Consider the following 27,263-nt stretch of genomic DNA (forward strand, 5'->3'; position numbering starts at 1 on the left):
CTAAAGTCATTCTTCCGCTTTTTCGAGGCTTAGTTCGTCCTGGACTGGAGTATGCTGTAAGGTTTTGGAGACCATACCTACAGAGGGACATAGACTTGGTTGAAGGGGTGCAGAGAAGAGCTACGCGTGTCCTTATTGGCACACAGGGCTTGAGTTATGAAGAAAGACTTCATTTTTTGAATATGTTTACATTGGATGAACGCAGGTGTCGAGGAGATATGATCGAAGTGTTCAAAATTTTCAATGGGATGGATAGGATGGACCATGAACTTTTAGTACACCGCCAATCGACTGCTTTTACAAGGGGACACCAGTATCGATTGGTGAGGGACAATGCAAGGTTATGGTGTCGCAGGGAATTTTTCTCCAATAGGGTTGTTAATAAATGGAATAGCTTACCCCCGGAGGTAGTAAATTGTAACACAATTGACACGTTTAAAAAGAAATACGATAAACATGTTGGGGTAAATCGAGAAGCTATCCATTCTTAGAATAAGACAACCATAAGTATTCTTATGGGCATTGTATAATTTTCATCATGTATATATATTGTTTGTAATTGCATTTTTAATTGGGTTGCTGTATTTTTGAAACATATGACAACCATATTTTTATGGGCATCTTTTTATCAGCCACCTCGTTGGGCATTTTGCCTGTTGTGGCGTTGTATTTGTATTTGATACATGTCTATATATAGCAGCTGTATTGGATTAGCTCCATGTGCTGGGGGAAAGAAAAAGTGAAATTTGAGAGAGAAAAACTGCAAAAATAATTATATAAAGATAGTTTTTTCTGATAAATTTTGGAGAAAAAAATTATTACCGCATCATGACTGCGGTTTGAAGGGTTGCCATAACTAACATGGACATAATTATGATGAAAAAATACACCAACTTGACGATGATCCCGAATCATGTCTTGCTATCAGACTTTGACCAAGGATCACCGGACACTTAGCAAACTGGCCAGTCAATGTCAGACATTGGCTGGGTCAATATTTAACAAAATTGGCCAATTCGTAAAGTGGCTGGTCTGTTGTTCACTCATATTTTTTCACACCTGTCATTAAATGCAAACATGCAAAAAAGTAAGCATGTAAAAAAACCAAAAAAAAAAAAAACCTTTTTCTTTCTTTTGTAACAAACTTTGAAACATCATTGTTATGTTCAGATAATATCAAAAGTAATGAATGCACCTTCTCTGGAGACTATAGGAGTGAGCATCAGAATTCAGTGCCACAAGAGACAGGGTTGTTTGGTTTAAACCGCATTGGTTTTAACCAAGTGATTTTTCAAAAAATTAAATTAGCCTAAATATAATTTTTTCCTTGAAAAATATATATTCTTCATTCCCTATCATTTTGATTCGATGAATGAATGAACGCCAGATTTTTGTCACTAGATGTATCCCGTTGCCGAGATCTCTTCCAGCCCAGCTTCGTGGCAGAGTCGGGAACACTTTATTCAGCAAAAAAGAAAAAAAAAAAACTTACAATATTTTTACAACATAAGAGTTTTAAACAGTATTTCCAACCAAGGCTGAGCCGACAGGACTTGATACCCAAAGCATTTGCTTTGCGTATTTAAAATTAAATACAGCTTCAATTGGAAAACCATTGCACTATAAATGCTAGTAAATATGCCCTATCATAGTGCAGAATTAAGAATAACTAAGTTTGACTAAAGGCCGGTTTACACGCACCGTTTTGTCGTCCGTTTTGGGGAAAAGAGGGAGTGTCTGCGATAAGATGGTGTCGTGTAGACGGAAAAAATCGAAGGTCAAGTGGTTCAAGGTCGCGTCAAAAAATCTGGTGGCCGAGCAATAGTTTTCCGTGAAATCCTACGATAAAAGGGTGCGTGTAAACGCGTTTCCGTTTTGTCGTCAGTTTTTCCCTCCTCGTACCCTTTTTTTTTATCGAATGAATTTTCGTGTACAGTCGATCCCGGTCATAACGTCCCCATTTATAACGTTTTCGCGCTTGATGCAAATAATTTTTGGGGGGTCTGGGTGATTCTCATTAAGATTTCCCGTTAAAAGCTTTTTCCCGCTTACAACGTTTCCTCATGGCGGTTTTTTGAAACGCTATAAGCGGGATCCCCTGTATTTTATTTTAATTTCCTGAATTTATTTTTCCCAGTCAGACCTATTTATAACGATCGCGGTTTTAATGACAATTTTTCTATAACAACAATTCTTGGCGGAATGACTAATTCCCATACAGAAGAATTTTCATGAACGTTGCTTACAACGTCGAAGAAATTCAATGCCCTCGGTTACAACGATTCATTTTTTTGTCACTCTTTCTTTTGTTTTTATGGCATGTCTTTTTAAGAAAATTCCCCATTTTTCCCAATTTTCGATAATTCTACCTACAGTCGGTTATATTTTTAGCAAAAATTGGTGATGCCTCGTATTTATGATCCCAATTCACCGTATCTAGATCAATTATGGTCAATGAACACTTTATTTACATTATATTTGATTTCATCTGATTACATTTTTGCTCCAAAAAATAAGTACGTCAGCCTCGCTTGTAATGACTAGAGCCCGGAAGTTTAGGCACTAAAGATAGTCGAAATAGGCAGGCAAAAAGGCACTAAAAATGAATAAAATAGGCACAAAAAAAGACATAATTTTAATGGAAAAAAAAACCTACAAATAACTAAAAACTAAGGTATTGAGGGCCCAAAAAATAGCTGAAAAATCGATTGTACTTAATCGGTCTATTATTTTAATTACAATGTATAATAACTACATTATTATTTAAGTTAAATGGATTTCAAGTCAAAAATAAAATGTTACTAGACCGTCAGGATTAGGTTACTAATTCCAGGGCCACGATTACCAGACGCGGGGTCGGTAGGGATAATGATCTGTGGAGCTATCTCGAGTTGCGAATGATTCTCGTTTATTTGTCGTATCATTTTGAATAATCATTATCATTTCTATAGTTGAAACATGGCTATCGTGTTCTATTTTTGTAAAAAGAAAAAAATATTTTTATATTACTACGTATACAAGACTACTTCAAGCGTGGGGGCCCTGCATGACCGCATCTGTCACACACCCTTGAGGGGGAACTCTAGTCAATTTAATCGATTTTAAATGTGCATGTTTAATAAATAACCATGGTTGTTTGCAGTGCATTTACGGTGCAAAAAATAAAGCCAAACAACATGGGCCCCAGAGCCCTGTTTGCTCCTATTCCGCCTTCCATAAGCCATGTTGCCAATTCAAGACCTTTTCGGACAATCATCGGTCCACTATACACATACAACGCAGTCGAATGCCTGAGCGAGACATATTATATGAAGCCTGTGAGGAGAAACAAATTTCTAACTTTCCTCCGCTTTTCTAACACGGACTGCGTTCATCTGAAACAAAATCATTCACGGCTAATATCATCCGGTCAAAGCAAAATTAATACATGCCAACACCAATCTCTCAGATCACTTAGTTGCGTCTAAATGGGGCTGGGGAAGGCGGCTTTCTGACGATAAGTAATACTGAGATTTGTGAAATTTTAAAAAGAGCGATTTTTTTTTTGAAGTTTTCAATGCCCGTAATATTCAAGTTTTACAGATTATGCCTCTGAAATTCACTAATAAACTTAAAACTGGTAAAATAGGCATTTATGGCATTTTTACCGGAAAAGTTTAAAAATAAGTAAAAAAAAAACATTTATGTGGCATTTTGCCTGAACTTCCGGGCTCTACTAAGGACGAATCGTTTGTACCAAAAAAATTTCGCAGAATCTTCGATATCATTTTAACCGTGTTTGGCTGTATAAATAAAATACTTTTTTTAATTATAACTTTGCGATCTGCAATTGCTGAACTGGTCAAAAACATCTTTTGATCAGTATCGGCACCTAAAACTTTTTTTTATGTAGATACAGAATTTCGGGCTGGGGGCAGTACGAAATTTTTTGCACGCCATAATCCATTTTGCTTATCGAGAAACTTCTGAAAGTGGTATTTTAACTCAAGTAGAGAGTTACGGCAGTCTCTCGATAATTCGAGGAGGATCGGACCGAGGCCACCTCGGATTAAGTAAACAATTACGAAGAAAACGGTCAAACTTTTTGCACATCTCTCGGCGACCCCCGAAAGTTTAAATGGTATTATAGGCTTTATAGACTCCATTCAAAGGAGTCTATAAAATCCACGTATCAGAAGACATATTTCAGGGCACTTTTTGCCTTTTACCGACCTCAGTTGTACGTATTTTTCTTGCCCTGCGCATAGGCGGAGATAGACTTGGAAGTCTGGGGGGAAGGGGCATGATGATAATGTCAATTCATATATACGCATATACATTATATCTGTCGACTTCAATTTTGACGCTGGGGGGGGGGGGGTGCATCCCCCCAGGCGTATCTCCACCCATGGCAGTGCGCCAACATTTTTTTGTTGGGTAACTTTCGTTTTTTGTGAATAGTTCGTTTCTTTTTTTTTTGTATTTTGATTTTATATTATGTTCCCTCCACTTCATCGATTCTTTAATATAGTAAATTATGTCTCTGACCTGCGATTTCTTTTATTTTTCTTCCTGCTCTTCTGCAATTGATATAATTGGTAAAGTTTGAATAGCAAGAGGGCGTCTTCCATTGTGGACATCCATCAACAGTCACAAGCTGGATCGCAAGATAAAACGGTTGAAAAATCGTTGCGTGTAGACACCCCCAAAAAATGACACGATTTTCAGACCGGTTTGGTCCCCCCCAAAACGGACGACAAAACGGTGCGTGTAAACCGGCCTTAAGGATAAGTTACAGGAGCTCTTAAGCATCATATACAAGCTAGCATTGCCAAATTAAATGACATTTTAGTTCTACCATTTAGTATTTTGATCGCTAGATATATTTCAATGTTATTTTTGCACAATAAGAGTATCTCAGTGATTATCTAGATAATTTAATAATAACATAAATGAACATTACATACATAATGTAATAAAATTTTTTAAACACTTATCTGTTGAAAAAAGATTACAGCAGATGGTTTATATCAAAGCACATAAATAAGCAGTTGAAGAAATTTTGGAAGGTCAAGAATAATCTTGAATCAGAAAATGTCAAATCATCCGTAGTTTTCCTTCCAGTGTTTATGCTATGCTTTATTAAAATTGTATATTTTATAATAAAAAAACCATATATATATTTTTTTTTGTCCAAAATAATTCTGTAGAGAGTAGACAATTATTTTAAAATCATATTAAATATTTATTCTTTGTATAACATAGTCTCTTTAAACATTACATGCAACTAGCGTATGCATTTCCAATGGGAATTTTTATATTGAAAAGCAATATTCAAGGTTTTGGACAGTTTCTGACATAACAGTTTTAACCGTCAAAAACAGCCATGTGTCAAAAACCTGCCAGCCCTGCTTTAAATTAATGTTACTCATGTCTCATTAATTTATGTCTAGCGGATAATCATTTTAAAAAGTACCTACATTTTGCCATGCAAACATCTTTTAAATCATCTGACAATACTGGATGCATCCTCAAGAAATTGCACAGTGAAATGCAAATCTCAAGAACTTATCAAAAAATACTTGTGTTTTTGACGTTTGCAGATACATCTTGTTAAGACAAATCAAATTATATCACTATAGTTTTAATATCTTTCCTGGAAATTGTTGCTGAAAATGTTGACAGAGTACATAAAATAGTGAACTTGTGCAAAGACATTTGGAGATGAAGAGGATGCAGAAGTATCACTTAAAGAACACTCAAAAGACCTAATGACAGAAGAACTGGAAGAGTTCAGAACTAGATCAAGAAAGGAACATCGACGATATGAGAGTTCAGAGAAAGAAAGCAACAAGAAAGAAAAAATGCCAACAGGAGATACAGATAAAATATAGCTTGTTACACTCTGGCAATTTCAGTCTTCGGACAAATCGGAAATAAACAGATTTTTAGCCTTGGTTTGAGAAAAATGCATCACTCCCTTCGGAAACATAAAAAAAAATAGATAGGTTCAATTGAATTTTTGGGCAGATTTTTAACTTTTCCTCTTGCAAACAGACAGAACCCAGCTTCTGACAAGCTTTCCCTCAATAGACACTGAAGTTCTGAGAGAAGTGCAAATAGTTGGATAATGAAAGTTGTGTAAATAGTGTTTAAAAAAATGATTTTCTGTTTGGTTTTTTTGTATTCCCTTTTAAATCCTTTTTCATTCAGTTATGAAGCTGTTCAGCTCTGTCTTTGGTGAGTTTGTCTTTTTTTTATAGTGCTTCTTATTGTTTTATAAAAGTTATCTACAAATTTTGGACCGAATTACACAGAACCCTATGGGAAATCGTGTTTTGGCTAATGAATGTAATTTTGGAACAAATCACCTTCGTCACTCGAGGTATCACCATAGTTGGAAAAATTTGAAGTTATTAAGTTCTCATAATAATGTCCCAACACAAGTAATCAAGAAGCGAATGCTCATTGGATAATATGAGGCTATGCCCCCCACTGGCCCATGCTCAAAGTGCCTACTCAAAAAAAAAAACAAATAGGCCAGTTGCTATTCTACTTTCCACTGAATCACTTACCAACTATACCCGTGTAAATGGCCCTTAACGTCTACATACATTTTAACGTACTTGAAGACTTAGAATTTAGACCACTAAATTACTTAACCCCTGTAAATGGGCCTTTAGCCTCACTGACTTAAGGCTATTCATATCCATGACAGATTCCATTCCCTTGTTCATGTATAAATACCTGTATATAAACAAATGCAAAAAATATTATGTAGACAAGGACATAAAATAAACAGACCTATAATGGTCTTTATGAAGGTAACCTCACTTAAGTGGATGATTAAATATTCTGTCGCACCTGTTGTTAACATGGCATGCATAGTTTATACAAATACAAATACAACACCACAACAGGCAAAATGCCCAAGGAGGTGGCTGAGAAAGACCTAGAATATCTCCTCCTATACCTCCTCTATGGAACAGACAGGGCCTTGGACCGTAACTTTGCATTAAAAAAAGATGCTTTCAAATCAGTAGAATGTTTGAACTACAGATTTGCTCACTAATTTCGTAATTATATTGTGAACAAGAAAGACAATGTGATGACAACGAGAAAAACAATTAATCCCAAATCATAGCAAGCCACAATACACTATTAACTTCTCACATCATCACATAGTGTGTCAGCAACTATAAATGTCCCAGATTGAGATAGAACCAAGTATGTGATTCTAAGCATGTGATAGAACACACAACTTAAAAAAAAATGAAAATGCAGTAAAAAATCTCATATAACGATGCTCTAAGGGCAGGAGAACAGTATCATTATACAGGATTTATCGTTACAGATGGAGTACACAAGCGCACTATGGGAAATGTCATCAATAATGGAAATGTCCGGGACCAAAGAATGATATTGTTGTACAGGCAATCATTGTTATGCAGGATTTTCACCGTATTTCCAAATGATGTGCACATAATATAACAAGAGTAATATATATATCATAAATAGCCATTTTAGAGCCCCCCCCCCCACCCAAAAAATTAGTAAAAGTAGGACGGGTGGAGGGGCAGACAATAATCATGGCCCAATTTAAAAAAATCTCTCAGAAACTTGATTTTATTTTTTAATTAACATAGTACTATGGACTGGAGCTAAAGCAAAATGACAGGAGAGAATGACTTGATAACAAAAACGATTTTTTTATTTTATTTTAGGACAAAACAGTGTACTGGCAACCACAGATAATTCTTTTCTGTCTGTCCTCACAATAGCAAATTATGAACACATGTAAGACCCCTTTCACATGGAGCGGATGCAAGTCCGGAAGAAATTTTAACAATTGGAATATACGGAGCATTTCACAGACAAGCCGAAATTCGCCCACATCTTCTAAATGTTCACGCGGGTCCGGACGTCGTCCGCATGTGTCAAAACCTAAGTGTGTAATGTAATAAATAAACACATCTGTTACATTCGAGGAATTTAACTGATTCACCTATTGGTTGCATTTTTCATTTTATAAACGAACTTTTATCAAACTTTTATAGTGTAATCCCAGCTTAAGACAGAATTGTGATGGAATATTTCTAAGCACAGACATTTTGAAAGTCTCCACCCAGGATCGCCACTTCAACTTTTTCCGGGGCGGGGGCAAACATGTACTCAATGTATGTGTGTATGTATGTATGTATGTATATATATATACCATTTTTAGTGTATTTTCAAAAGCCGGGGGGGGGCCTCCTCCTGACCCCAAATGACAGACCTGTCTCCACTCCTTCCCTTTTTTCTACTTGCAAAGTCTTTGATATCTCCTGTTTTTTTCTGTTTTTTTTTGGAACATCATTGGATGTTATTGGAATTTTTCTTTCATATTTTTCCGAAAAGACAGATTTCTTTTTTTCAAAATCTTTTGAAAATATTTCAAGATATTTTCCGCCATCGACTACTTGTGAGGATTGGAATGAAGGCATTTTTATACTCATATTCTACGGGGCTCTAGATTAAGCCACCAAAGAATGGCTCTAGGCTGCATATGGGCACTCTCTCTCTCTGAATCAAGGTTGAAGGAGAAAAATAATTAAAAAAATTGGGAAAAATAGCTTTTATGCACAAATTTCAAACTAAGATGCGCCCGCGCATCTTTAGTGCTCGTGTGAAAGGGTATGCGGACCCGTATCCGCTCCATGTGAAAGGGGCCTAAGGTTTTCAAGAACGATGCTCCATGGAGACTACTTTCAAAATAGCACAGTGCAAAATGTTTAAATTATGTGGTCCAATGTAAATGTATCAAGGTAAAAGGCTGTCCATTAGGGTGGAAAGAAAAAAAATTTTCGAAATTGCCATCGTAATAGAATTTAAAATATGCCTTTATGTGAAGAAATGTCATTCCTAACTTTTTCCCCCCAAAATTCAAACTTCTTGAGGTTCCTCATCGCCCCTAAAGTTTTACGCAGTGACCTCAATGTTTTTCCTTGTTTTCAGTATTCGTTTGCAGTCTTACCCCTCAACTGAGAGGGTGTATAGCAGTCACAATGACGACCAGAAGCGTTTATCGTTGTGACATTTTAGGAAATCCTAAAGAGTTGGATTCTCGGGTCTTGCCCACTTATGGCGATGTTATGCTTTTTTATTTGCTGACTCAACGCAATATGAAGGCACAACAATCAAGAAAAGATCCAGCTATTGCAGACATTCTTGAAATTATTGTGCCAAAGAAAGAAAATATTTGGGAAACTTCTTCAATTCCTACGGTTTCTCACCAACAGATATGCAAAATTTTCAAAGATTTTTACTGTAAATACAAGAATCTTCAGAAAAATATGAAAGAAAGGAAAGATTCTCAAACTTTCAAGTTGAACTTGAAATCTTTTCAGTGCGAAGCACGGAAATTGTTCGACATTGCAGCATGCAAATGTGATTTTGAAGACTAAGTGTGACAAAATGAGAAAGGTCCCAAATTTAGAGCGAGATTTCTTGCAAGATCAAAGAAGTACACGTAAGACGGCCATTGGTTGAGTAGATGTCCTAACAACGAAGAAATTGACAAACAATAAACAAAGAAAAATGAAAATGGTATCTCGTTTGAAGTCACCTCAAGAAGAAACGGTGGAAACTAGTTCATCAACCACTGAAAACTCATCTATATCCAATGATTCTGAGGAAAGTGATCTATATGTGCCGAAACACAGTTTACCGTTGAAGTTAGCATTTCCATCTACCAGCATTGAAGCTAGTCCATCAATCGGTGTCGAAGCAAGTACTTCATTTACTTTTGAAGTTCTACCATCATCCTCACAGAACTAAATTACCAAATGTTGCTCTTGCTTGTGATAGAACTGGTATGTCTGATCGATCAGCTGCAATTACTGTGAATGCTGTGCTGGAAGATGTTGGATTATTGACGAAAGAGAAGCCAAATATGACAATAGACCGGATGAAAATAAGGCGTGAAAGAGCATCACAGAGAGTTCTTTTGCAAGATAAAATTCCTAGAACAAATGTGCAAGGAATATATTTTGATGGTCGAAAAGACAAAACCTTAGCTAATGTCAAAGGCGGCGATTCTTTCCATAGAAGAACCTTATCTGAAGAACACATAACTATATTGCAGGAACCCGGGTCAATTTATCTCGGTCACACAACTCCAAGAAGCAGTAGAGCAAGGGATATAAAGTCATCAACCCTAGACTTTTTGAAGGAAGATTTTGATACGAAAGAATTGGTGGTGATCGGATGCGACAGAACTGTTACCAATACTGGTTATAAAATGGTGGTATCAGATTAATAGAGAAAGAAATAGGCCATCCCTTGCAATGGCTTATTTGTCTTTTTGACTTCAATGAGTTACCTCTAAGGCATCTTGTGAAGCATCTAGATGGATGTTCCATCAGTCCACGCGGGCTTCAAGGTGATATCGGACAAAGTTTGGAAAATTGTGAAAGATTACCTACCAGTTACTTTCAATATACTTAATTAGGAAGCTATTTTGCAAACACTGATAAAAATTAGGTGAATATATATAATGTATTTAATGAAGTTTAAATAATGCAGATTAATTAGTGATGATTTACGATATACAGGGTGATCATAAGTAAGGTTCTGATTTCAAAACACTGTACAAAAACGATTGTCAGAATGACTTGAAAATTGACATGAATATTCCTGAAAAAATGGAATTTTGTTAAATAAAGGGGAAAAAATACTTAAAAATGTAAAATTAATGAAATCATCCAACACGTGGGAAATTTGCTCGCAGAATGGAAACAATAGCTAGTCGTGGCAAAATGATAACTTAATTATAGCATTACACGATTTCATAATTGATGAAAACATCACAAAAAAGTGAATTAATTGAACCAATAACTATAACTTACTCAAGAAATGCTAATGTTAAATATGTTGTCCACCGTGTTCTGACCATGAGGTGAAAGCACTAAAATGCTTGTTCAACAACAGATCAGAGTATGCCATGGTTATGGTGTGGATATGCTTGCAATTCAGTTTTATTAAATAAAACACGCCCCCACGTTAATATTCCTGAGGAACTTCTAACATATAGGGGATGTGCTGGAGATTGCAATTCACCAGAGTTTGCAACCCAACCACTGTTTATAACATTTTGAGGTACCCCACAGCCAGAAGTTGCAAGGGTTAAGGTCAAGTGAACTGACGGCTGGCCAGGTGTCGTGCCATCCTGTTATTGTCAAAATGGGTCTTCAGCAGCTGCTTTGCTGGTATTGCAATGTGCATGATTTTTTGGAAGAAACCACTTGGTTTAAACCAAACAACCCTGAAAAAAAGTAAGACAAAAATAGGACATTTTACCATAAAGTAAGACAATGGGAGCTCTAATTTTATTATCAAAACTTACCTATTTCCAGTCATCTTGATGTACTCTTAACATGAATCTATTCCCTCTATTTTCTTGAATTGACCATAGAAACTTTGAGATCACCACCATCAGTTGAAGCTGTATCCAATAAGCCTGACTGTAATATCACGCTACAAGATCCACTTTCAACTCTCTTCAACTGCACACTAACAGCCAGAATAGCTGCAATATCAATCATATTTGACGACACAATAATATCATGTAAAATAGAACAACATTCGAAAGGCTTCCTAAAAATGTTGTATAAATGTGAAAGTCGCACAAATGAAACTTAGTTTTGAAGTAGAGTAAGCAAACCTCCATCACTCAAAAATTTAATAATTACATTTGAGTTTCGGATTCTCTTCAACATCATGTGAAACAACATTTTTTATACAAAGCAAAGTAATCAGAATGACATTACATTTACTTCAATTTTGAGGATTCCGATAATACTCTTTCTAGGATGGACGGGAAGAATCTTAAATTCAAACTTCTCTGAAGATTACCTGCAAGCAATAGATTTCATTTATGTAAATATTTGCAAAAAAGTTGAAAATCTATGTATATGTAATGACATGTCCTGACCGACTGATTCATCATCACCGAGCCGAAACCACTGGAGTTATAAATATGAAATACGGTCAGTAGTTTTATTTTATAAAATAAAGACCCACTAAGAAAGGGTTTATCGAAATTCGACCCCTAAGGAGGTCATAAGGGGGGGGGGGGTTCAAAGGTAATACAGAGAAATCCCGCCGAGCCAAAACCACTGAAGCTTTATTTATGAAATTTGGTCAGTAGTTTTATTTCATGACAAAGACTCACTCTAAGAAGGTTTTTCAAAATTCGACCCTTAAGGGAGTCATAAGAGAGGTGAAATGCTATGTAGAGAAATCATGCCGAGTGAAAACCGCTGAAACTATAAATTTGAAATTTGGTCAGTATCTTCATTTTACAATGCAAAAACTCGCTATGAAGCAATTTATCAAAATACACTCCCTAAAGGTCTCAAGGAAGAATTTTCTGATTACCAAATTCATGAAAGTGAAGCCGCGGATATCAACCGCCCATTATACAGGTATGATTTCAGTTTAAATGCTGAAAAAGCGTTTTAAAATTTCCCTGTAACAGTTTTCAGAAAGAAAATACAGTGTGTCACAAATTAAAAAATCGCCACCCCTGTTCTCTAACTTCCAATTAGAAAGTTGTTGCCCTGTCTTTCCTGAGACCAACAAAAAAATTATGTGTTTCTAAGTGCAACATTCGTCAAGATATTTGAGAGATAGATGTCATCTATCTCTCTAAAACCGTCCCATCTGGGGCCCATTCCTGAAGTTAAGAAAGGCTACTAATGTCTCCACTTCAGTGCCTCATGCCACAGTGCGTGAAATAAAGAAGACAGGATCGTGTCTCCAGTGGTATAGATGGTAGCATGCTTGTCGGGTATGCAAGAGGGCGTGGGTTCAAGTCCCGGCGGAGACAAGATGACTTTACTTTCCGAGTTCACCTCAGCATAATATCCAGAAAATAAAATGTTTCCTTGATATCTTGGGCTGAGAAAAAGCCATCTATCTCTCTGAAATATTATTGAAGTTTCCAAAATGAGCTTTGCTCTGATTTTAAAAAAAAATGTGTACCCATCAGGGCCGTAACTAGGATGTTTGCCATCCAGAGCAAACACGAATTTGCCACACCCTCCCCCAACTTCAAAATTTGATCATTTTTATAACAGTGTTCTTTGCTCACAATTATAATATTCCACTTCACAAATGCACTAGTAATGTCAGATCTACGCAAGTTGTAGCCAAAAATGATGCCAAAAAAGACAAGCAAATTGCAGTGTCTTAAAACATATTATACGACGAAGGTTATGTTGAACGTAACTAATATGCGAGATGAATATTCATATTTCTATATATATAAAATTGATTTTCTATCAGTCTGTCTGTGTGTGTATATGTTCTCTATACAAATCTACAATTTTAGATCGATCGTCGCCAAATTTTGCAAATATACTAAATGGGACCCGACTTGAACGATAGGCTACTTTAAAATTTCGTCAGAGCAGGGCAAGTGCCCCAAATGGGCGAAAAACTGTCGGCAACAATGGTTCTTGGGCCTCAACAATCACTTTCCGAACGTTTACTTTGGGTATCCGTGGTTCCCTAGCAATGCGTTTCAGAAGTGTATATGCCTTTACAACGGTTTGTCACTTCTTTAGTTGTTGGTATATGTATAATAGTATATGCCTTTATAATGGTTTGCCACTTTTTCAATCCTCCCAGTAATGAGGCTTTTCGAATAGACGTCATAATCATCATCAGCATCAGTTTGAGGGTCAGGCAAAGGATGATTCCCATAGAAATCAGTGTTAAAATTGCCGATTTTACTGTAGAAATGCAGAAATTTGGTGGGGTTTTCCGCCCCATCAATAATTTTAAAAGTTGTATTTAATCCTCAATTTTTGAAATATTGAGTTCGCTTAGATATGCGAAGCCCAGGAGTTTAAATATGAAGTAGTTAGCCGGACCTATACTTTTGAGTTGGACATTCATGCAATAAAACTGATTTCAATATTTTATTTATATCTTCTCAAGCATGAAAATTAATGTCTCGGTATTGTCTTTTGATATTTAGTTTCATGAATTCATGTAAAATTCATTTTAAAATTAATTATGAGCCCGTAAAAGTAGATCGAAAAAACTCCACAGCTTTAATTATTTTTTGGAAGCTGAAATAGGCAGATGGGTAACTTGAAGTTCAGGAGGGGGGGGGGGGGTTGAGGTTTATCAAAATACCTAGCGCCCCTTAAAAAAGGAAAAATACATATTCATTTCTACGTTTCTGTAAATATAGATTTAATTATTCCATGAATCGCGAAGTCGCTATATTGGTTAAATTGCACACGGTTTGTATGTCCCCCAAGAAAAAGGTTCATTGAAGAAAATGAACCTTTATTGAACGGGTATTATAGCTAGTATATTCATAAAGATGACTTCATTTTGAGTCAAATCCACTTTCTTGTTTAAAAAAATGTATTTCCTTCGTTTTGGGATAGGAGCAGTTTGCTCCAATGTCTCCCAATAGATAGAGCTAATACCATCCTAACATTACGCAAGGAAGGGGCCTAAAAAGGCAGCTGATTCCTTGGTCGGATGAAAGAAAAATGGAGCTACATTTTTTTCTTCTGCAAACCCTTCAATTATTGTAAGTTGTAAGAACAATTTTAATCCATAATTTCAGTAAGGGGCCATTCAAGTATCACGTCAGAATCTATGGGGGCGGGGAGGGGGGGTCCGATTCGCTGACTTTTGATGACAAGGAAGAAGGGGGGTTTGGATGATGCTTATGTCGTCAACCACCCTTTATGAAGATATGAAATATTCTTAATGGCATCTTATTCGGTGCGCCAAAAATGGAAAACCCTTTCGATAGTTATTAGGCACCTGAAATAACATTCTACCTATTGACAAGTCCCCTACAGAGCCACACTAACTGGTCTCTAAATGTTTCACGGATCCTTCAAGTGCTCTGAAAATGTTTCCAGGCCGCTTAAGTGCTCTGGAACTGTGTCACGGATCACTTAAGTAATCTGGTAATGTTCCGCGGGTAACTTGAGTGATGTAGAACCGCACTGGGGACCGCTTAAGTGCTCTAAAACTGTGCCACATGTCACTCAAGGGCTCTCTAAATGTACCAGGGATCGTGTAAGTGTTCTGTAACTGTGTCGCGGGTTACTTGGGTGATCTTTGAGGCCTACTTCAGTGATTTAAAAATGTGCCACGGGCCACTTAAATGCTCTGGAATTTTGCCACTGGTCATTTAAGCGATTTGTAAATGTGCCGCTAAGTTCATTTTTACAAAATTAGGTTTTGGGGGGGGGGGGCAAGCCACATCAGATAACTTGCAGGACCACATATGGTCAGCGGGTTTACCATATATGGCCTAAAGGGTGGGTCACAATGAATTTTTTAAAGAGACATTTTTTTAGTTATTACCCTTTAAATAGCATTGAAATTAACAGAAAAGATTTTAATAACAGATAAAGGTATTTTCTTTCGAAATTTTAATTAAAAAAAAATAGTTTTTACATTAAAAAATATTTTTTGTCTGGGGGGGAGGCGCACGAGCCCCCTATGCCCCCTTCCCACGTACGTTTCTGATCCCACCGATATGCATTAGGAGGTGGGGGGCAGTGATGACGAAATTTTGCTGACAAGTGGGGAGGGGGGTTTAAAATGGCTAAAAATTTACTTACGTAACACTTGAATGGCCCCTAAAGAACGATAATTAAAGAGGCATCATTAAGAATACAGGGAAAACGTTACTTTAAGGTGGAGGGGAAGTCACAGAGTAGGCCCTTAAAAAGTGTATCCCGTCAAAAAAAATTTCATGGAAAAAAATAAAGCGAGGTCGAGATTTTTTAACCATAAACAGTTGTGATACCTGATGTAGAGCCAAGTCAAATGCTGTTATTAACTGAGACACTTTGATTCGCAAATTACTCCAAGGTTCCACACCTATAATTAAATATTTTGGGACTTGGCAATTACGCAGCACATATTACTTACACCTTACCATGTTATGTTAAAATTAAGTCAAAAAAGCTGTAAATACATATATCGTTGCATACGTTGTACCGCTGTGGTGGTCGAGTGGTTATAGTGACGGACTCGTGATGCGAGGATCCGGGTTCAAACCCCACAGTGGTGGTCGGCTGAAGTTGGTTTTCTGTGGTTCCCAACTTCAAGGCGCAAATGCGAGTCGATCTCCCCGTTAAAAAGTCCCGTCACAGAAAGCAACAGTCCTACAACGATAAATCATTCAATCATAACACTTCACTCATAGTTAGAAAAACTGGTGGCAGATGGCAGCACTACACATAACAAGCATTACACAGAAACAAACTTTACGTCAGGTTGCACTACACGTACATTCCCGCATGTACCGATTCGTTGGGGGGGGGTGTATGTGTGGTGTAGCAGTAGTAGGTAGGGCCTCCAAAAAATGGCTCGGAGATCCATGATGTTCTTAAGTCAGCCACCTCATTGGACAATTTGCCTGTTGTGGCATTGTATTTGTATAAATATTATTTGATAAAATTTTATAAATGTGTGAATAATAAAACTTAATCACGGCCAACACGTGATGCATAATTGAAATGATTTTCATGTGCATACCTGAAAGTCCCAAAATGTTTCGACTGAAGGTGTGGAGCCTTGGAGTGCTTTGTGAATCAAAGTGTCGCAATTAATAACAACATTATACTTGGCTCTACATTAGATATCACAACTTTTTAAAGGTAAAAAATCTCGAGACTTTTACATGAAACGTTCTTGATGAGATTTCACTTCTTTTTGTAAGTACCACATTCCTCACTTTTTGGACATCGTTTTATTTTTAAAACATTATATTTAGTACGTTTTTTGACCATATAGTCAAATACACGCGTTAAAAGACCCTCTCCTTATGGTGACTGCATGATCCACATTTTATATATAAGGGATACTTAAGTAATTTTTCTGTCACAACCCTAGTTTTGAAAACATGTCTTGGTATTTCATCGTAGTTTCAGTTGAATTCTTTGTATTTACTCAAGTCATCTACAAAGAAAATATGCATCACTCGTAAATTATATTATGATAACTCTGACAAAAATTAGTGAATGTTAATCTCATATTTTCTCGGCACACAACAAAATTTCATAACAAATACGTACATTCTAACCTTTTACAGGCCAAGAATTCAGATTGTTTTTCATTTTTCACCCTTCCGGTGCCTTTTTTGGGGTCATTCAAGTATTACGTCCGCATCGATGGGGGGTTTCCGATTTGCTGACTTTTGATGACGAGGGTGGAGGGGGGTTTGGATGATGCTTATGTCATCAATCACCATTTATGAAGATATGAAATATTCTTAATGACATCCTACTCGGTGCGCCAAAAACGAGAAAAATCTTTCGATAGTTTGTGGGCACATTTGCACCAACATTTTTTCCTATTCATAAGTCCTAGGAATATATTTTAGGACTTATCAATAGGAAGAATGTTGATAAGTCATAGGAGTATGTCCTATATGTCCAAAGAATGTCCCCCTCTATAGGACCACTTTTAGTGGTCTCCAAATGTCACGCAGTTCTTTCAGATGATCTAGAAATGTGTGTGTGTCCAAGACGCTCAAGTATTCCGGAAAAGTCACGCCTCACTCAAGTGATTCGTAATTATCCTGCGAATCGCTTAAGTAATCTGGGAATGGGCCACGGGTAACTTTAATGATGTAGAACTGCTGGGTGCCGCTAAAGTGCTCTAAAACTGTGCCACATGTCACTCAAGGGAGCTCTAAAACTGTGCCACATGTCATTCTGGAGCTAAAGCTCTAATGTGTCACGGATCTCTTAAGTGTTCTGGAACCATGTCGCGGGTCACTTAAGTGATCTGTGAATGTGCCACGGGTCGCTTAAATGCTCTGGAGTTGTGCCACGGGTCACTTAAGTGATCTGTAAATGTGCCGCTTAGTTCATTTTTACAAAATTAGGTATGGTGGAGAGGCCACATCAGATAATCCCCAGTGCCACATTTGGTCTGCGGGCCAAGGATTTATCATATATGTCTTAGAGAGTAAGTCACAATGAATTTCTTAAAAATAAATTTTGTGAGTTCTTCAAATAGCATTGGAATTAACAGAAATTTATTAAAGTAACAACATATAAAGGTATTTTCTTCCGAAATTTTAAATTTTTTAAATATTTTTTTGCATTAAAAAAATAAATTTTTCGGGGAGGAGCCACGAGTCCCCCCTTTCCACGTACGTCTCTGATCCCACCAATATGCGTACCAACTAAAGCCGTGTAAATGGCCTTTATCGTCTGCATACATTGTAACGTATTTGGCAACTTAAAATTTAGTTACCAACTTAATCACTTACCGCATGTAATGGAGCCTTTAGGATTCGGGGGAGGGGGGCAGAGCTGATGACGAAAGTTTGCTGACGTAATACTTGAATGGCTCCTTTAGATTATAGCCACTACAATAGGGCCTATCCAGTCACCTTACTTTAGAGATATCATCCAAGAAATTCACGGGGACAAAAATTCCATGCAAGTTTTCTTGATTCATCCGCGTCCATTAGACAATATTAAACTAAAAATTAGATCGTTTCTTCCTTCGAAAATGAGTGATTTTAGGAAAATAAATTCATGGTATTAATTGCTTTTATATAAAAAAAAATTTTCAAATTCCTCATGAACTACAAATGATAAAAATGTGAAATTCACAGGTTTAATTCAGTTTGCAGAATGATCTAGAGCAGTGTGTTCTCTTCAACCTTTCTGAAAACAGGGACTACAAACTGTCTGGAACAATTTGATATACTCGTGACCTGTATTACGGGACATTCGAGTAATATTCGTTTATGTGTTCCGATGTTTGCTTATACATTTGCACGTTTCTTCAACGATAGCTATTTGAATTTGTAATATTTACTATAAGTCGTGAACGCACAGCATTTTCATAATATAAATTATATTGTACGGCAAAAAATCGCAAATATTCATTAGGTAATATCGCAACATTTGTTAACATTCAACTTTAGCATTTTGTCAGCATTTTTTTAAAATTTTAATTACAATTGGTGATTGCGCCTACTTCTGCTAATGTTTTTAATGAGAATTGGTAATGTCTCGTATTTTTCTCAATGATATATGGTCATCAGATCTTTTAGGTATTTCTTCCTTGAATTTCATTTTTGTTTACTGCGATTTGTACAACCCTTTATTTCCACACCTTTCAGCAATTTTAATGGTAGTTATTAAATTGCATTCAAAACAATAAATCGTAATTTTTGGCAAAATTTAGTGATATTCCGTATCCCAATTGCCGGCATTTTTATCGATCGTGTATGGTGAACCTCAGTATGAAGTTACAATTTTATCTTGATGGATATTACTAGAGCTCGGATTTTTGTCTTGTCATCTTTTTTCTTTGCCTATTTCGCTATTTTTACGTGATAGAGCATAAGCGAAACGTCATTCCTGATTGGTAAGAATCGAAGGAATTTTTACCAATCAGGAACAAAATGAAAAATTCCAATTTTTCAACCAATCAGCAAAGGCATTGAATTGTTAGAGCATAAAAGTCCTAGCCCTTCAACGACACTGGTGTGTGGCTGTAAATAGATTAATCATCTGAATCGGTGTCGGTGGAAAAATTGGTAAATGGGGGGATCAGTACTTGGCTTAGTTATATTTACCTATAAATGACAGCACATTAATTCTGAATTTGTAGGAAAAAACTTGTTCAAAAACTCGCTCACAAAATTTTCGAGAACACCAATGAATTTTTGTTCATACAATAAGTAATGGTACAAAATAATTTATACTGCATTAACACCTCTCATTACCATATTATTTTGCTAAAACTAATGTTATTTGAGATAGGAACGAAAAATTTTTAGGACATATTTTTCGTTTTATAGGGCACATTTACAGTTTTTTAAGAACATAAATGCATATTTCATACAGCATTTTTTGGAAGTTTTAGAGCGTAAAAATCTTAGCCCTAGATATTATTAATATCAATAACAACGGATGAATAATTTTATAAAGTCTGCCTGCGGACCGTAGGTTGAGAAACGCTGCTCTAGATATGCCACGTTCCAGATACCTCAGCACAACTTCAAACTTCAATACAGAGATATGAGGGTCTCAAAAGTACCTGGAATTGCTTCCAGAAAAGGACTTGCACCCCACCCCCTCCCTCCCAGATATATAAAAGGATTATGGTTACTTTTAAAAAAAGAAAATACGGGAATTTCCAAGTATAGTGCCGGACTCGTGATGCGAGGATCCGGGTTCGAACCCCACAGTGGTGGTCGGCTGAAGTTGGTTTTCTGTGGTTCCCAACTTCAAGGCGCAAATGCGAGCCGATCTCCCCGTTAAAAAGTCTCGCCACAGAGAGCAACAGTCCTACAACGGTAAATCATTCAACCATAACACTTCACTCATAGTTAGTAAAACTGGGGGCAGATGACAGCACTACACATAACAAGCATTACACATAACAAGCATTACACAGAAACAAACTTTACACCAGGTTACACTACACGTACACGCACATTCCCGCATGTACCGATTCGTTGGGGGGTTCCGCGGTGGGGGGGTCCATGTGTGGTGTAGCAGTAGTAGGTAGGGGCTCGGGGATCCATGATGTTCTTAAAGTCAGCCACCTCGTTGGGCAATTTGCCTGTTGTGGCGTTGTATTTGTATTTGAAAATACAGGTCATATGATTACTAGATATGGGACGAATAATGATTTGTCCGAATATCAATTTCCTTAAAATTCATCACAATTATAAATGAAATTGGAGTTTTTAATTGAAAATAAAATTATTGCTAGCCTTATTTCGAATATGTTGAATTTTAATTACGAAATTCATTATTTAAATAAATATTAAAAAGCTGATAATTGATTTTTAATTAACATATTTACAATCAAATTCTATATTTTATTTTAATATTTTGTATTTACACAATCAATTTTTTTTCACCACTTGTGGGATCAGAGACGTACCCAGGTTCCCCCCCCCCCATCAAAAAATTATTTTTTTAATGCAAAAAAAATTTTTTTTTAATTGAAATTTCGGAAGAAAATCAATTTCTATTAATTTCAATGTTATTTGAAGGCTATGAACGTAAAATTTATCTTTAATTAATTCATTGCAACCCACCCTCTAAGTCACATAAGGGTCATTCCATTTCAAATCACCCGGCAAAATGCCAAAATGACACCCATAGTCTCAGATTTCAATGATTTTTTTTTTATTTGTTGCATTTACCATCCTTATTAACCGTGTGAAATATTATTTTATATCTCTAAATCACTTTTTGAGAAAAAAATGTTGAAATTTATCAAAAACTGATGCAGATGACTTTTCCGAGGCTCAATTTTTAAGCGGCATTGTTTGAGAAAATAAATCATAACTTTTTCAATTTTCAATATATTCAAGTGAAAATTCCACTAAAGTGTTCACAAAAACATACAGAATATGAATAAAAATAATTCATTCACTTACATTTGAAATTTACATGCAAAAAAAATTATGTAAACTTTGTTTTTGTGGAATTTTTCATTAGAAAAAATAAAAAATACAATTTTTCAAACGTATCTTTAGGCCAGAGGCACAGCAGTTACCAAAACAACTTTTGTTTTAAATTTCTCCTAAATATATGAAGTAAAATACTGGAGAAAAAAAATAATGGTTTTTTGACCGTTAATATGTTTATTCTGGCTCGCAACACAAAATTCATCGAAATAAGACTGGATCGTTCCGATTTCAAATCATTCAACTAGATACTGAAATGCAACCCATCATCCCGGATTTCCATTATTATTTTTTATTTACTGCTTCTACCATGCTTGTTGACCATGCAAAGTTTCATGTACATATCTCAAAAACGTTTTGAGAAAAAAAATGTTTTCTAACCTCACGAATGACGTCTCTTAGGCTAACCCAATTCAAGCAATATTATTTGTGAAAATATATCATAACTTTGCAGATTTTCAATATATTCAAATGAAATTTCCACTAAAATGCTCACAAAAAATGTAGATTATGACTAGGAAAGAAAATTTAAACCTTTGCATTAAAAAATTAGATTGCAAAAAAATCGTTGAAATTCAATTTTTGATTCTTTTTATAATAAAAACCCAATGGCTCACCTTTGCTTTTTCATTTACAAAAGCTCTCCTGTTTTTCTCACGGCATATTCAGTGACATTGAACTTTTTTTTTTCCTTGTTCCCATTTCTTAAAGCAGGGGCCAGAGTCAAAATTTGCCCCTGTTGTGATAGTTAAATTGAGTCTTATTTCTAATTAACTTCATCAAAATATTCATATTTGCTTTCTGTTTAATATCTTCATTATTATAAGTGTACATTGAGATTCATTTTCTGGTAATTCTTCAAAAACTTTACAAACATTTGATTTTAAAGTGTTGCAAGCAGATTCAACTTTTCTTTTGGCATTGTTTGACTTGCACTGTGGAGCTACCATATGAAGTTTAATTGGTGACTCTTCTATGTTCTGTAGAGATGAATTTATTTCTTCAAGTGCTTCTTGTTTAATAATTGACATTTTTCCAAGTTACTTCTCTACATTACTATCACTGTTCATCTCTTCACAGTATTCAGTTTCTTCACCTAATTTATTGTTGTTTATATTCACTGTCCCTACAGGCATGGCATATTTTTTGCCTTGGATTTGATTTTGTACAACCATTTATTTCATTTATACATGAAAAATACAAGTTTACTATCCTTAAACCTTTTATTTTTTTCTTATGACATTTTCAAGTATCATCACCTGCTGGGATGATAAAGTCTTATAATTAAATAAGACACCAGCTGCCCTCTGAAGGACAAAGACTGGTGTGCCATAGTTCATATCTAAGCTATTATTATTTTTTACAATCATCATCACAACAAGAAACATCACATCTAATATATCACCACCAGGCATTATATACATTAGGTTTTCCATTCTACTCTCTTCCATCTGCTTCAGCTACAACAATTAGGTTGTATCTGATAATTTCATTCTTTGTGATTTAATGCCTCATATTCTGGCTTTTTATCAGCAATTTTAAATTATTTCTTGGGAAAAATATATAGAGGCTTGTGTTAAATATTATAATGTAGATTTTTTTTCACACAAGTATAACCATTTCATATTTATCATATACATTAAATATATGTTTATTAAAATATATGCTGTAAAGATCAAAGTAATTTTAAAAAAAAATTTAACACTGTTGTGGTAAAATAACTTTATAATTAATCATGTTAAAAATCTTCAAAAATTAATCTATATATATGATTAATATTATCTGGATTTATCAAATACAAAATAATTCTTTATGCAAAAATATATCAGATTGCAAAAGTTTGTCTTTGTTGCATCATAAGAAATATTTATAGATAAATTAAAAGTGAAATTAATTATTTGGAATTTGAACACGTCTAAGAATCTGAACATGAAGGTTTAATTTGAAAAATTATTTTATTAGCCCAAAACCCTTTTTTCCCACCAACTCCCATTTGACACATTACATTAACATTTCTAATTATTTCATGAATTCCTTTTAATCCTAGAATTTTAAAATTTATTAATTGTTTTGAATTATTGCATTAACTACTCATTAAACTTAATTTAGTGAATACTGTAATAAATGTATAAGTGTACATGAAAAATAAAATATAAATTTCTTTTTACAAAGCATGAATCATTATATTAAGTCAAAATGTACAAATATAATTAATGTAGTCATATAAGTACAATTGTTTTGTTACTCAAATGTATTAACAGTAAAAATAATGTTTACTTTTCTAGTCTTCTTAATATATTAATGGGATTAAACTAAAAAAAATTGAAAATTCATGCTATGCATCCAAAAAAAGTTTAAAAAATTGTGTTAAAAAAAATTAATAAAAAAATTTAATTTAAATGTTTTTTTCCCTCTAAGGTTTACATTTTTTCTATTAATAATCTGCTTTTTTTGTGAGCATTTTAGTGGAAATTTCTTTTGAATATATTGAAAATCTGCAAAGTTATGATATATTTTCACAAATAATATTGCTTGAATGGGGTTCAAGCCTAAGAGGCGTCATTCGTGAGGTTAGAAAACTTTTTTTTTTCTCAAAATTTTTTTTAGATATGTACATGAAACTTTGCGTGGTCAACAAGCATGGTAGAAGCAATAAATAAAAAATAATAATTGGAATCTGGGATGATGGGTTGCATTTCAGTATCTAGTTGAATGATTTGAAATCGGAACGATCCAGTCTTATTTCAATGAATTTTGTGTTGCGAGCCAGAATAAACATATTAACGGTCAAAAAAAACATTATTTTTTTTCTCCAGTATTTTACTTCATATATTTAGGAGAAATTTAAAATAAAAGTTGTTTTGGTAACTGCTGTGCCTCTGGTCTAAAAATATGTTTGAAAAATTGTATTTTTTCTAACGAAAAATTCCACAGAAACAAAGTTCACATAATTTTTTTGCATGTAAATTTCAAATGTAAGTTTATGAATTATTTTTATTCATATTCTGTATGTTTTTGTGAACACTTTAGTGGAATTTTCACTTGAATATATTGAAAATTGAAAAAGTTATGATTTATTTTCTCAAACAATGAAGCTTAAAAATTGAGCCTCGGAAAAGTCATCTGCATCAGTTTTTGATAAATTTCAACATGTTTTTTCTCAAAAAATTTTAGAGATATGCAAATAATATTTCACACGATTAATAAGGATGGTAAATGCAACAAATAAAAAAAAAATCATTGAAATCTGAGACTATGGGTGTCATGGCTGGGTGATTTGACGTGGAATGACCCATAATGATAAATCGCATAAAGGTCCTTGGCCCGCGGACGAAATATTGCCCTGGGAGTTATCTGATGCGGCCTGTCCTCCTCTCGAACCTAATTTTGTAAAAATTAACTAAGCGGCACATTTAGAGATCGCTATTATATATGTCCCGTGGTACTGTTCCAGAACATTTAAGCGGCCCGTGGCACATTTTCAGATCACTTAAATGACGCAGGACACATTTCCAGATCACTTGGATCCGCGAACCATTTAGAAAATCAGAAAAGTGGCTCAGTAAGGCACTTATCAATAGGGAGGGGATGTTACTTCAATTGCCCACAAACTATCGAAAGGTTTTTCTCGTTTTTGGCGAACCTAAGATAAGATGGCATTAAAAATATTTCATATTTTCATTAAGGGTGGTTGATGACGTAAGCATTATCCAAACCCCCCCCCCTTATCATCAAAAGTCAGCAAATCGGGAACCCCCCCCCCCCCATCGTAATACTTGAACGGCCTCTTATTTGTAATATGATTTGGAATATTCATCATCATTCTTGAAATTGAAACACTGCTACCTTGTTTTATTTTATTGTAAAAAAATTTAATTTTTTTCTCATTTGTAATACCACATATGCCGGACTGCATACAGTGTGGGAACCGATGTGGCCATACTTTCAACATACGTATGTGTTACTCAATTTAATCGAAATCGAATACTGAATACGCGCAGAGTTGCCAACCGCTACGGTTTGTTCGTAGTTTTCGAGGTTCAACTTTTACTGAACTACGGAGTAAAACGGGAAGTACCCCGATCTTACGGAAGCCATTTTTATACATTCCGTAACAAACTATCGAAAGGTTTTACTCTTTTTTGGCGCACGAGTAAGATGGCATTAAAAATATTTCAATAAAGGGTGGTTGATGACGTAAGTATTATCCAACCCCCTCCCCCCTTTGTCATCAAACGTCAGCAAATCGGAAACCACCCCCCCCCCTAATCGATGATGACGTAATACTTGAACGGCCCCTTAACAAGAAAATGGGAACCATTATTTATTCTCAACTAGTAATACAACATAAACATACTTATTTTCTCTCGTTAGATGTTCTTCGCTTCTTTCAGTAGCTCAATATGTTTCTTGTCTAGGTACACCTTTCAGTTATAAAAACCTGTGTATATAATTCATGCTCATTTCCACCTCATTACAGTAGGATTCTATTTGCAGTTTCATGTTTTCCTTATCCTAGAAATTTTCCCTGGCATAACCTCTTTCACAGAAAGGGATCAACAACATTAACAAGGGAAAAATAAAAATATAATACAATCAGTAAATTTTCAATTAATGGGAAAAATTCCACAATTAATATATATTTTTTCAATTAATTTGTGCACTTGGATTTACACAGATATTCGGCTGAATCGAATTTTCGTCCCATTTCTAATGATCACCCTACTTCTATAACTACCAAAAAAATTGCCAGAAAGAGGGGGGAAATACTGTAAATCGTGGTGAATAAAAATTAATTTCCCGAGGAAAAAAAAGTCAAGTATGGCAAATATGGCAGATGGATAATCATCTTTGAAATATTAATTATCATAATATAATTCAAACTTAAAAATGATTCTTTAATCCTGCAATTTATAAGCTAACGATAATATAATAATATGACCATAACTTCAATTTGGAAATTACGGAAATATCTTTCATTCTTGATTTTAATAAAGAACAAAAATGCAAATAAGCTTCGTTGAAAATGTGAGAAAATATAGCGACATTTTTTGCAGAAAACTCGGCACAGGCAAAATAACGGGAAGCTACGGGAACGTCCCGTAAAATACGGCTCATATGGTCACCCTAACTACATGCAACACAGTACAAATTTGAGTAACTTTACTGAACAGCCACTTGGAAATTACTTACCCATTTCCGAAGCGACTGGAATGTGTCTCGTCAACTGCTCCAGTGTTGAATCCCTTCATAACATCGAAGCCAATGCGATTTAATGGACATCAGCTGAAGTTAATTAAGCCGAAAGCAGGTGAAGAACATATTGGCAGGTGAAGAACATATTGGCAGGTGAAGCGTTAATCAGTCTGTCCACTCAAAATAACGACCAGATTGGACTAGAAAGCCGTCGTCCTCAGTGAATAAACTCGGGAATAGCGGTCCAGAATGAAGGGGATGCAATCTGCGGTCAAGTCGGAATTTATGAAACTAAACATCGCAAAAAAATATTCACTAAATAAATAAACGCTCTTGAAAAATGACTACTTCTAAATATTCCCATAAATTAAAATCAAAGCTAGCATTTCGTACATTGTTTAGAAGAAGAATATGGGGAAACGTAAATGGAGCTGCGAACACAGACAACTCACGTCGACCGCGGACAGCTGCGGAATGACGTATTTTCCCGCGAAAACGTTGGTCTCGGGGTTTCAAAGAGTTCCAGCAAGGTACTTCCTCGAATCCTATTGGTCAGAATCTTGGACGTCTGTCACGGTCGGTTGATTTTGTATATTTTTTTATT

The 27,263-nt window shown here is 35.3% G+C and overlaps 1 protein-coding gene across 9 annotated transcripts in view; it reads right to left on the bottom strand.

The window, feature by feature from the left end:
* The window catches only part of LOC149065008 (uncharacterized), a 112,426-nt gene that overhangs the window by 8,180 nt on the left and 76,983 nt on the right, over positions 1-27,263 (bottom strand). For 5 of the 9 annotated variants that reach the window (XR_016195662.1, XR_016195668.1, XR_016195665.1 and 2 more), the window contains 2 exons: positions 26,657-26,924; positions 11,363-11,545 (listed from right to left, as the gene is read on the bottom strand). The gene's annotated coding sequence lies outside the window, so the exon portion shown is untranslated. Of the gene's footprint in view, positions 1-10,871; positions 11,282-11,362; positions 11,546-11,786; positions 11,873-25,820; positions 26,004-26,656; positions 26,925-27,263 lie in introns of those variants that run through there. The other 4 variants (XR_016195664.1, XR_016195669.1, XR_016195666.1 and 1 more) reach the window with 4 other exon arrangements.

This window comes from Pholcus phalangioides, unplaced genomic scaffold (genome assembly GCF_987345545.1).
Source record: "Pholcus phalangioides strain wild (caught in Gottingen) unplaced genomic scaffold, Ppha-v1.0 ptg000041l_1, whole genome shotgun sequence".
NCBI lineage: Eukaryota > Metazoa > Arthropoda > Arachnida > Araneae > Pholcidae > Pholcus > Pholcus phalangioides.